Genomic DNA, 6448 nt, shown 5'->3' on the forward strand with positions numbered 1-6448 from the left:
TCACGCTGCAACCCTGAACAAGAATATTAGTTCCCTGCTAAGGCAGCGGGGGACATTTTTAAGAGGCACACCATGAAGAGGAAAAAAAAGTTTTAAATGAACCAGCCCTAGGAGAAGTGACCACTGTGATGAAGAAGGAGAGTTAAAACGCCGGAGCTCGGAGGACATGCGATTATAGAATAGACAAGAAGATTGTTACGGTAATGGGAGGCCGGAGGAGAGCTGAAAGAGGCAGCGCAAAAAGCTATAGGAGACCTATTTTTGCACCTATTCTCCCAATTATAAATCGGTGACTGAATAGGAGGTGATTGAAAGCGGAGGATCAAAGATACCAAGGGTGCACAACCCAGAACTGGAGATTTACCACTGCTCTGCTAGAGGATTTTCTGGAAGGCCCTAGTCATACCTAAAACCAGTTCTGGCAGATGTATATTTCAAATACTGACATACCGTAATCTAATGTAAATAAAGGTGGGTTTTTGTTGTGGTAGAGAGTTGCACAGGGACAGAAATCCCACCCATCCCAGCCCGTCCCCACCAGGATCCTCTCCATCCCCACCTGTCCCCGCCAGGATCCTCTCCGTTTCCACCCGTCCCTGTCAGGATCCTCTCCGTCCCCACCCATCTCGGCAAGGAGTTACCTCCATCCCCATAAAAAGCAGCAATTACTTCTGACGAGATCATCAATTCACAATTTCTTTTGTGTTTGCGCTGCTGTTTTCCTTGTGGAATCTCTTTGGTGGAACCCTTTTTTTGTTTTCTGTTCAGGTAATTAACTTATAAATCCCCCTCTTTTACTAAGACTGACGTGTCCATTATATTATATGGACTAACCCTGCTTCCAAAGCCTTCCATCCCCGTGGGAGTCCCGTTGGCTTGAAGGGGGACCCCGTGGGAGTCCCGTGGGCCAGAGGGGGGTCCCCGTGGTAGTCCCGTGGGTTAGGGGGGAATTCCCGCCGGATTCCCGCAATCCCCGTTCCCGTGCAGACCTCTAATCTGTGGTCTGGTCATTCTCTGGTTTCTGCTTTCCTGTATCTTCTGTTAATTCTCTTGTCAGGGTCCATTTGGCTTTCTTCTCTCTCCATGTCCATCATCCATCTGCCCTCTGTTGCTACCTACCTGATCCAGTATTTCCTGTGCCCCTCTTCCCCTCCCACCATATTGAGCGTGTCCCCCCCGTGTCCACATTCTTGCCCTATCCTTAATCACAAGCTGTGTCCTTAGACACCCCCTCCCCAACATTTATCTATCATCCCTCAGTATCCTTACTCATGTCTAGCATCTCACCCTCTTTCCTGCTCCCCTCTCCAGGGTCCAATATGAGATAACTCTTCACATTTCACTTGCAACTCAGGACAATCTCCTATGCCCTACAAGCATTTCTTCACAGCCTTCATAGGTCCTCTGTCCTAATTCAGAAGGAAAATCAAGTACTTATTTGAATAAGTAAGGAGGCTCTGGCTACTTCGCCCCTACCAAGAAGCAGCCGGTATCAAGAACTTTGTGATAGCCAACTGTACCCAGGTTCAGGCCACTTACCCAGACTATAGAATCAATTAACTGACAAATTCAGAAGGGTGCTTTAACTCAGGAGACTGCTGGGCATGGGAAGAGCCATACATGCTCACAAGAAATTCTGTCTTGGCGCCACTGGATGACATCATCCACTTGTGTTCTTTATTAATTTGGCTCTGTATGAAAAAAAAATCTTTTACAGATAAAGAACATTGTTTTAACCTAGCAGTTTTGAATTACAGAAGGCAAATACAGTACCAACAAAATATGATGTTTCAATCCCCCACCCTATACCAAATATCTGTTGTAAAGGATATTTGTGTGCTTTTTAATATTCTGAAAGTTACCAGAATAAAAATACATATATTCAGAGAAAGTCTCTTGTTGCCTTGGGTTGCTGATAACATTTGTGACTACGCCATGGGTTTCCTTACTCTTGCATCTGTGAAAGCAGAACATCCATCGTGTGCTGAATGTTCTAAAACATTTGTGTTTGTCAGTATCTTCTTTAGTCATAGAAAATACCTGTGGAGACCGAAGAGATGACACTAAGGGAGGAAAAGGATAAAGTGTAAAATCCCAGAAAGTTTAATTAGTGACCAAGTATTTCAGCTAAAAGATTGATAGTGATGGGGCAGTTCTGTTACAGGGTGTCTACCATTAGGGGCCCAGAGGGCCTTGTTAGTCATCTATAAAGGAATACAAAGTGCCTACTTTCTTTTAAAGATTAGCCTAACTAGATATTAATGTGCCTAACATTTGGGCAGTATAAAACTTAAACAGTTATCACCCAAAGTGGTCCGAAAAATGCTATACTACCATAAATATCATATGATATTTATGGTAGCCTAACATTTGGGCACCAGCACTTATTCTATCAGCTGATATAAATGTTAACACATAAGTGTAGCAGATACCCATTTAAGTTACATGTGTGACTGGGAGCTCTATCCATTTTCTACCCTTGCGAATGCCCTCTCACAAATTACATGCTATGTAAGTTACATGCTGGCATCTATGCTAGTAATCTAAACATTTATGTACAGTACATAACACATTTTAAATGTACGTGGCATAGATTTTTACTACTTTTCTAGATTCTGTGTTACTTGTGACATGGATTGGCCAATGGCTGTTGCTAGAAGCAGGATATTGGGATAGATGGGTGGAGGATCCGTGGGAGCGGAGATAGTAATCGGTATCTGGCCGGCTGACAGTCCAAAGATCTTCAATTCTGTGCATTTAGTGCTGTTTCTGAGGTAGAAAGTACTTTTTCTCCACTCAGCTGCTTTTAAAAATGCTGACAGGCAAAGGCACTACAGAACTGTGAGTACCTCCATTATTTCCTATGGGAACTTCAGGGGTGGCTTGTGGAACTTTTCACAGTTTCTGTGGGTAGGGTTCAGGTCCCCCACCTCCCCAGACTACAAATCACAATTTTTTGTTTTTAGGTTTTTGTTACTTTTGCTGTTTCTGGCGCAAATTCACTGGCAGCGGCCATCTTGGATTTTTATCAATCTTTTTTTCAAAGTTTTATTTCTGCCTCAAAACCCCTTGATTTGATTAAAAATCATTTGGGATTGACTCCCCAGCCCCTAATCTGAATATGTGCAGTGATTACGCTGGATTGGTACCAGATCAGCGACTGTTTACCACGTGCCATAGCACTTGGGGAGGGGGCAGGAACTTTGGATTTGGCCTCTGCAATCTCAAGGGCTAGGAAGCTGACCTGGGTCTGTGACTTTGGGAAAGAATATCATCCAGTGGTTCAATTGGCTTCTGGTGCAAAACACCGGCGTTCCGAGTCTGAGGACTCTTTGAGTGGAGCGCATGTGTCTCCACAGCTCCTTGCCATGGATGTGGGGTATGATTTTTTTCTGGAATTTATTCAGCTTCTTGGGAAAGCTTTTTCTACGGACCCAGCACGTTTATCGTGGCCGGCCGGTGCATCAGAGCTATCTCAACTTGTTATGCCGGAGGCAAAGCTTCCTGTTCAGGAGACCTCTCGTCCTGCCATGGCCGACCTCGATTGCATTAACTGCCATTCTGATATTATGCTCATGCTGTCTCCTGACACTGCTTCTATTTTGGATCTGGCTGATACCATTGCCAGGACTAGTCACCCTGAGAGTCCGGATTTCGGGGATGACCCTGTGGTTCACAGGCTCTTTCAACATAGTTTTGTCTCTTTTTTCATTGCTGATGTTTTAAAAGAGCTCAAGCTGGATTCTCCTCCTTCCACTTCTCAGGCTTCGGTCATGGACCACTCTAATGTGCTATCTTCCTTCTTTCCATCTCACCCACAGCTTCTTGGGCTGATTCAAGCTCCAGAAAGCTCTCTACGGTCCTCTAAAGCTATGTCGAAGCTTTATCCACTGACGCCTGATTTTCAGCAGGGTTTGAACAACCTAAAGTGGATTCAAGTGTGGTGCAGGTGATCAGGCACACAGCCCTCCCTAGTGAGAGGGGTGTGATGCTTAGGGATTCTCAGGCCCGAAGACAGAAAATTCAACAGCAGATCAGAGCTCTTCTGGACTGCATGGCTCCCACAGCCCAATCCCTCCTGCCATAACTCCTCCCATCCCATATATTGTGCTGCCTCCACCCCACCCAAACCCCCTTGGACCCCCCTCTAACCTTGTAGGAAGGCCAGACAGATGGGTCTTCCCTCCGTCCAGCCGGCAGGCCCGCCTCTATCTGAATGAGGCGGGCCTGCCCCTTCCCAGTGGGAGGGGCTTAGGCACCTGGGCCAACTGGAATCTTAGGTTGGCCTATGGGTGGGGCCAACCTAAGATTCCTCAGGCCGGTCAGCTGGAGAAAAGACCCTGTCGGCCGATCTTCCTACAAGGTTAGAGGGGGGTCCGGGGAGGGTTTGTTGGGGAGTCTGGGTAGGGGAGCGATGGCAGTGTGATATATGGAGGGGTGTGGGGTGTTCCGGACAGGAGGGACTAGGGATCCCTCTTGCCACTTTTGTTCGGGGGGGGGGGGTTCTGGGCATGAGGGACTGGGCATCCTTCCTGCTGCTTTCATTCGGGGGGGGGGGGGGTGTTCCGGGCAGGAGGGGCTGGGCATCCCTCCTGTTTTCATTAGTGGGGGGTTCTGGGCAGGAGGGATTGGCTATCCCTCCTGCTGCATTTGTTCGAGGGGGATGGGCAGCCGCAATTGCTGCCGCTAAATTTATCACTAACTTATGGCTTCAATTCCTTAGTCCAAGGCTTTTTTTGGCGAAGTTGGAAGGCTCCTGAGGAAGGGATCTACCCAAAACTAGGCTTAGTAGAGCCTGAAAGAATTTTTCCACAGTTGGGACTTACCTGAGCTATTTTGAAACAAAGTTTTTGAGTGAGATGAATTATGAATGAATTATGGACACCATTCTTGAGCTAAGTATTATTATTTAAATTTTTTATTCCGTAATTGAGTAATTAGTGGTTGAGATCCACTGGAGATATATTTTTATATTCTTATATTTATAAAATTCACTGGAAAGCACTTTTGTGTTATTTTACTATACACATGTGTATGCCTATGATGGTGTGGGCGTGGTTTGGAAAATAGCCTGCTGATTGATTAAAGCCTGGCCTTCTACTTTGGCAGTCATCGTCATAGCTTAACAATCACACTGAGTATACACACACTTATTAATTTATTAACTGTTTATTTATGGTTGAATATATGGTCTATACCTTCTGGGGATTTCAACCTTTCACAAGTACTGATTGAGGGTGCTAAACTTATCATGGCAGGGAGATCCCTTGCCGTAATAAGCTCAGCGGCCGCGTCTATTTACAATGTAGGCCAGCATTTTGCTGACCTACATTGTACACATCTCCGGCTGGCCTAGGGAGACACGTACGGTCGCCTAGGTCTGCCGAAGGCTACTTCCGGGCCAAATCACACCTGTGCCTAGCCTTGGGTGAGCTTAGGCGAGCTTTCGCGCCTCCCTAGGCTCCTGGAGGCACCTCCAATGTAGGCGGCCTGCGTCAGGAGCTTTTTTTCTAAAAAAGCGTGTCCCGATTGGCTGGTTAGATGCCTGCCACATGTCCTTTCTATTAAGGCCCTAATTCACGGTGGCTTTTCCTCTTTTTCTATGTCCATAGAGAAAATAAAACTTAATGAATCAGGCTTCTCATTATGCATCCTGAACATTATCTGTCTTATCTAAAAGTGTCTTATATGTTTACACACTCTCCAGTCTTAAATCTTATTACAAGTCTCATTTCCTTACACATTTTCTGGCTTTTTCTTACATCTCTTTCTGCATTTCCATCTAATTACACATCTGCAACCTATTTCTCATGCATCTTCTCAGCCTTGAATCTCATTATGCATCCTGTCCCCTGATCATGCATCTCAATAGTGTCCCTGGTTTCACATTTCAAAATATGCTCCCTGGCCTTGTATCTCTCTACTCATCTTACATTTCATTACAAATGGTCAGTTTTGGATTGCAAAGGACTGTAATTATTATTACAATGATTATCATGATTATCATTGTACTTATTAATGTTGATTTAACCCAAAATGTTTGTTTAAATTTTTGTTCAGTATATGTCCTCTATTGTCTATATCCTATTATCCTCTTTCCTGTATTCCCACAGTTTCCTTTGAATTTTTATGCTTTGTATATCCCATTCTACCCCACCTTAGTTCTCTTTGTTTTTATTTCCCAAACATTTATTTTACAGCTTTAAAAAAGCCTTTAATCCACCTGTACTGACTTGGCAACAGTCTCTGTTCAACAGGTATAACTTGTCATAAACAACTTACATTGTGTTAACAGTATAACTAATAATATGTCCAAATGTGAGCTACAGTACTTTTATATTTAGATTGTTTCCCACCTTTCCAAATGATGCTCAAGGAACCTGACATCATTTTTATATTTCATAAGAACATAAGATTTGCCTCCGCTGGGTCAGACCAGAGGTCCATC

The sequence above is a fragment of the Geotrypetes seraphini genome, chromosome 9 (assembly GCF_902459505.1).
Source record: "Geotrypetes seraphini chromosome 9, aGeoSer1.1, whole genome shotgun sequence".
NCBI classification, from domain to species: domain Eukaryota; kingdom Metazoa; phylum Chordata; class Amphibia; order Gymnophiona; family Dermophiidae; genus Geotrypetes; species Geotrypetes seraphini.